The sequence below is a fragment of the Oncorhynchus clarkii genome, chromosome 16 (genome assembly GCF_045791955.1).
Source record: "Oncorhynchus clarkii lewisi isolate Uvic-CL-2024 chromosome 16, UVic_Ocla_1.0, whole genome shotgun sequence".
Classification (NCBI taxonomy): Eukaryota; Metazoa; Chordata; class Actinopteri; order Salmoniformes; family Salmonidae; genus Oncorhynchus; species Oncorhynchus clarkii.
Genome location: NC_092162.1, coordinates 59,709,638 through 59,715,658, shown reverse-complemented (window position 1 = coordinate 59,715,658; position 6,021 = coordinate 59,709,638). Strand labels below are relative to the sequence as shown.

At 40.3% G+C, this 6,021-nt stretch overlaps 1 protein-coding gene across 2 annotated transcripts in view; it reads left to right on the top strand.

Annotated features, from left to right (window-relative positions):
• Positions 1–624: 624 nt before the first annotated feature.
• LOC139368851 (poly(rC)-binding protein 4-like) overlaps positions 625–6,021 on the top strand; it is a 56,872-nt gene continuing 51,475 nt past the window's right edge. Inside the window, exon 1 of one of the 2 annotated variants that reach the window (XM_071108265.1) lies at positions 625–847. The gene's annotated coding sequence lies outside the window, so the exon portion shown is untranslated. The remainder of the gene's footprint in view (positions 848–6,021) is intronic. The other variant, XM_071108266.1, reaches the window with a different exon arrangement.

The following is a 6,021-nucleotide window of genomic DNA, read 5'->3' as shown; positions in this document are numbered from 1 at the left end:
GCAAACTAAGAATGTGCAATGAAATGTTATTGTTCAAGCAGAATAAAAAGTTACAGTGCAATTTGCGTAGACATTTTTCAAATAGCTAAGACATTCACTAGATGGCAGTATATGAGGGCAAATAGTATGATAGCACAGCCATAATTCTGGACCGCACACAACAAACCTCCACAACCCTTTTACTATTTTTAACTTCGCCAAAGCTTTTTTACATGAACAGAATGCAAGCCATCAAGTAAGCCTTGTGAACTGATGGGCACTGGTCCCAATTTCCATACAGTATGAATCATTACTTCCCATGAGCTATATGAAGCTATTCAAAGGTGACAGTTATTGTCATTTATGACGAAGTACATTTTAAAAGCCATCCTATTCAACATGCGAGACTATTAGGGTCCCATCAATCGAAAAGCCTGATTGGTCAAGCGACGCACAGCGGGAAGCGTGAGATGTCCCCGAATTTATGCAGGGGTCCCATGGGATAGCCATCACACAGGCTCGGGGGAACAGATCACCAGCGGAGTCAGGAGTGGTTAGATAGTTGGGCAGAGTCTTTTACCCAGAGTGCACTGTAGGGTACTCACTGAAACCTTCACCTTGGTAAGCATAGCGGTCCGGAAGGGTAGTCTGTCATTCGTTTTGAGCCGCATGCATCACGCACCATCGAGCCGTCCCACTCTCCACGCACAGGCGCCTTGTACTCAGTCCTGTTTTATTCTTTCAGCGTGATACAGGGAGGAGAATCCGTATCAGCACACTGTGGAATCTAATGTGGATGCAAAACTCGGTTTTTAAAGATTCATGGGGATACTTTAGAGGAAATCTTGACGACCCTGCATGTTATCAGGTAAGATACGACTTTTGTATTATTGATTCAAGCGGTCACTTGTTATTTTTCTGGTGAATGTGCAGTGATTTGTTCAACTTCAAACACCTCTCATGTAATGTATTGCTGTGTCTTCTTCCTATTCTCAAATGCTGAACCATTTCAATTAGTGATAGAAAACTCCCTTGAGTTGTATATTGGACCATTCATGTAGCCTATGCCTATGTTTACCACATAATATATTAAATAAATGACAGAACACCTTTCTTTGTCTGACTATCATGGTATTTATTATTAAATTTTTATAGTCTAGCATAAATGTGGTCGAGGCATTTTTAGACAATACAATTACACCTTTGTTTAATTGTTTCTACGATAAAAATGTTTTGCATACACACAGTATTCAAAGAAACCTGAAATGGTTGTTGCTATGTAAAGACACTGCTTTTGGCCTGAACTCCACGACATATGCTGCAATCCCGACAGATGCGTTCAATGAACAGTAGGCTAGTTTATTGGGATTGAGGAGACAATTGGCCCCTTGTTAATAGACGTCTTTATGATAATGAAAGATGACCCAGCTGCCTAGGCCAGTTCTAGCTACACAAAGATAGGTCTCTGGCTGGACTGAAAGAATAATGAGTTGACCCAAATGTATAGTGAAGTGCGCCAAGAAAAACTCTACTTCAGATTCCACCATCAGAATTTGATTTTGGCACATATGTATTTCTTTACTGAACAAAAAGATAAACGCAACATGTAAAGTGTTCATCCTATGTTTCATGAGGTGAAATGAAAGATCCCATAAATGTTGACATATGCACAGAAATATTATTTCTCTCAAATTTAGTGGACAAATTGGTTTACATCCCTGTTAGTGAGCATTTCTCCTTTGCCAAGATAATCCATCCACCTGACATGTGTGGCATATCAAGAAGCTGATTAAACAGCATGATCATTACACAGGTGCATCTTGTGCTTGGACAATAAAAGGCCAATCTAAATTGTGCAGTTTTGTCACACAATAAAATACCACAAGTTTTGAGGAAGCTTGCAATTGGCCTGCTGACTGCAGGAATGTCCACCAGAGCTGGTGCCAGAGAATTGAATGTTAATTGATCTACTATCTATAAGCCGCCTCCAACGTTGTTTTAGAGAATTTGTTAGTATGTCCAACCGGCCTCACAACAGTAGACCACGTATAAACACACCAGCCCAGAACCTCCACATCTGGCTTCTTCACCTGCGGGATCGTCTGAGACCAACCACCTGGACAGCTGATGGAACTGAGGAGTATTTCTGTCTGTAATAAAAAACTAAATTCTGATTGGCTGGGCCTGGCTCCCCAGTGGGTGGGCCTTGTTTCCAAGTGGGTGGGCCTAAGCCTTTCCAGGCCACTCATAGCTGTGCCCGTTCTCAGTCATGTAAAATCCATAGATTAGGGCCTAATTAATTTATATAAATTGACTGATTTCCTTATATGAACTGTAACTCAGTAAAATCATTGATATGTTTGCATGTTACGTTTATACAGTACCTGTCAAATGTTTGGACTCACCTACTCATTCTATGGGTTTCTTTAGTTTGACTATTTTCTACATTGTAGAATGAATGTGAATAACAGTGAAGTGTAAAGAAATCAAATAATAGTGAATAATAGTGAAGACATCAAAACTATGAAATTACATGCAATCATGTAGTAACCCAAAAAGTGTTAAACAAATCAAAATATATTTTATATTTGAGATTCTTCAAAGTCGCCACCCTTTGCCTTGATGACAGCTTTGCACACTCTTGGCATTCTCCTAAGCAGAGAGAGAATTGCAAGAGTTTTTTGTATAGCCTAACTAGGTACAACTAGGGGTATCAAACAGGGTTATTGTGTACAGAACAAGCTACCAAAAACACTTATCATTTGACTCATACAATTGTTTTATACCAAGTATTTATTTTAATCAGCAATTCTGATGTAGTGGATTCTCTGAAATACACAGGACAGTATTGTTACATTGTGTGTGTCAACCATCATTTGTTTCATTGCGCTGTAGGCTCACTATTTCTCAAACTTCTTCAACCTTTTTCCATTTAGGAGAATTGTAATCCAGCAGAAGCATTACAGTGAACAGTCACAGTCACAGTCAGGCATGTACAAAATCCCTAGTTAGATTTGAAAATGTTTTAGTGATATTTGAGCATTCACTTACATTTCTAATCTGGCCTTGGTTAAAATGTGGCAATGCTGCTACCAATATCAAAATTCAGCTTGACGTTGGCATTAGAGGTCTGGATCTCATTCATACTGAAGCCTTCGCCCAAACAGGATATTTAATACTGTTCAAAGTCCTCAAAAATGTTGATGATTTATTTTTCTATGACATTCTGTGTGTGTTTACCAGATGTATCAAGGACGTCCACACCTAGTAAGTTAGGCCAATCATAGCACAAAAGGCACCATTGGATTTCAGTGGGTCAATCACCATGGACTTTCCAGGACAATAAGGTCAATGAAATAACATCCACATGTGGATCGTCTGATTAGAGAAAGCTTGGTACAAACCAACACTCCCTGGTGCAATTGGAGATGAACAGAGCTTCCTGTATTCTGTTTTTGTGTCTGTTTTCAGCTTGGTAAATCCTACACTGCTGGAAACCTGTATGACGAGAGACATAAATCATGCATATCAATGATCCTATATCAGTTATATGATTACCTTTCTCTATCTATTTTATCTCATCTTTCTGCAAGCTGAGTTTTTAACATGATCTAATTGTACCAGGAGATCTCTTGAGGTTTAGATCCTCATTTTTGAGAGTGACCTGGTATTAATGCATGCTTATATAGTGTGCCAACATAGAAAACACAGTATTAGCTCCTGATTTGAATAATTCTCTGCCAGGGATGTTTGTTCATTGAGGGAATATGAGGATAGGATAGAATACCCCCATAGAGATATGCGAGCCAGACACTCCCTGGCAGATCGTGAGGATCAATAAAGGACAGAACTGTGTGTGTGTGTCTGTGTATGTGCATGCGTGTGTGTGTGTTTGTTTGTGAGTGGGAGGGAGAGAGGGAGAAAGACAGAGAGGAGGATCATGTTTTCCGTGCCTGTATGTCTGTCTGTCTGTTTCTGAAAGAGAGAGAGACGGGAGAGAGAGAGGGAGGGAGAAAGACCATCAGGCATGGCTGACGCTCTCAGTCTGAATGTAATTCCTTAATGCACTCCAAAAATCAAAGATCTAATAAGGAGTGGAAGGGCCTCTTCAATAATGAATCCCAAGCAGCATCTCTGCAGCAGCAGCAGAGGAAGGGCTGAGGGCTGAGAGGACTCATAAATAACAGACTCTAGGCCTGACACATGCTTCTCCAAAGGCTGGGAATTGCTAATACCCTTCCTCATTTACAACCAGGCCCTGCCTGCACCGTCAGGGAGAAAAAGTACTGTCCCAGTAAATGGGAATGAAGTCATCAAGGTCTCTGTAATGCTATACAGTACAGTAGACAGTAGCTCTGCTTAATTATCGTAAGCTGCAGACCATGGCCATCTGTATGGTGACTGGTTAAAGACATGCTCCGGTGCTTTGGTGACTAAGAAAGTACTTTTTAAACCTCCCGCTTTGGGCTGGATGTGTCAATGTGTAGTTCATACATGGATCATCTTTGCGAAGAATTACTGTTTTACCTCAATAAGACACGAAATCCCTAGTTTGAAAGAAACTGTTTTCTTCCAGAGAATCTCTTTAATAGTGTTTCAGAAAAGGAGGAGAAGGAATGTGTAAGTCTTGAGGGGATTTGTTTTTAAGGATGCAGGCTCATTAGGTGAAAGGGATACAAGCTAAACTGAGTCATACAGATTTTATTCAAAGATTACATTTAAGCAATAAGACACGAAGGGGTGTGGTATATGCCAATATACCACGGCTAAGCACTGTTCTTTTTGCACGACACAATGCGGACTGCCTGGATACAGCCCTTAGCGGTGGTATATTGGCCATATACCATAAACCCCTGAGGTGCCTTATTGCTATTATAAACTGGTTACCAACGTAATTAGAGCAGTAAAAATAAATGTTTTGTCATACCCGTGGTATGCGGTCTGATATACCACAGCTGTCAGCCAATCAGCATTCAGGGCTCGAACCACCCCGTTTATAATCAATTGTTTTTTATTGTTCTATCCCTCATTATGTCCAGACTGTTGACTTGTATTAAAATATAAAGGTTCAAACCTGTTGACGTGACAGCAGAACATTAATAGTTACAGTCAGTTATGTTCAGTATTGTATTATTTGTTGTCACAGGGGTTTTCATATTACACATATTTTCTTCTCTGTGTATTTGAGGCAAAAACCCTTGTAGCAATTAACCCATATTTACAGTAAGTCCATTAACCTGTGTTTGTTAGTGTGGAACACAATATTAGGAAGGTGTTCTTAATGTTTTGTACACTAGGTGTAGACTCTGTCATGACGTAGGCCTCTTTGGGTATAGCAAGCCCCATCCCCCTCTCCCTGCCTCCCCCTTTCCTCCTTCAACTAGGTTGCTGTGGTCAGAGAGACGTCGTAAATTGCTGAGGATCTCCTCATGGACACACAGAGAGAGAGTCAATTTTCACAGAGGACAAAGGAAATCCTTCCACCTCACAGAACTTGAGGTACGAACAAATTTCATGTTCCGGAGAAAGTATAAAAGATCGGTGAAGAATCCAGCTACGAACTGGTCCGTTTGTCACAACTTGGGGAAGCTCATGGGAGACGGTGTGGCCACATGACCATAATGCTGTTTATATAATAGCCTCAGATATGAGGTTTACATCTAATTGTTGTATAAGATGAATGAGTGAGTATGATACTGTTTGTATAATTGTGTAATATGATTTTGGACTGTTTAATGAAGAAAAATACAATTCCCTTTTGATTTGAACTAAATCAGAGGACCGCCGCTTTTTCGGCCCTTCCGAATAAAACCCCCACTCGGGTTTTCGATCAGCAGACCGAGCTTACCTCAATTACGAGATGGCTAAAGGTTGCAGACCATGTTTTTCTCCATTAGGAGGACAAAGGTTGTAGACCATTGCTGAATCTTTTAACCATACCACGTGGTTAAACTCTTAGACTATCGATACCGACAGAATAAGAACAAGTCTTTGATATTAATTACTAGTCTGCAGCTAGGAATTCGGTATCATTGAACGCGA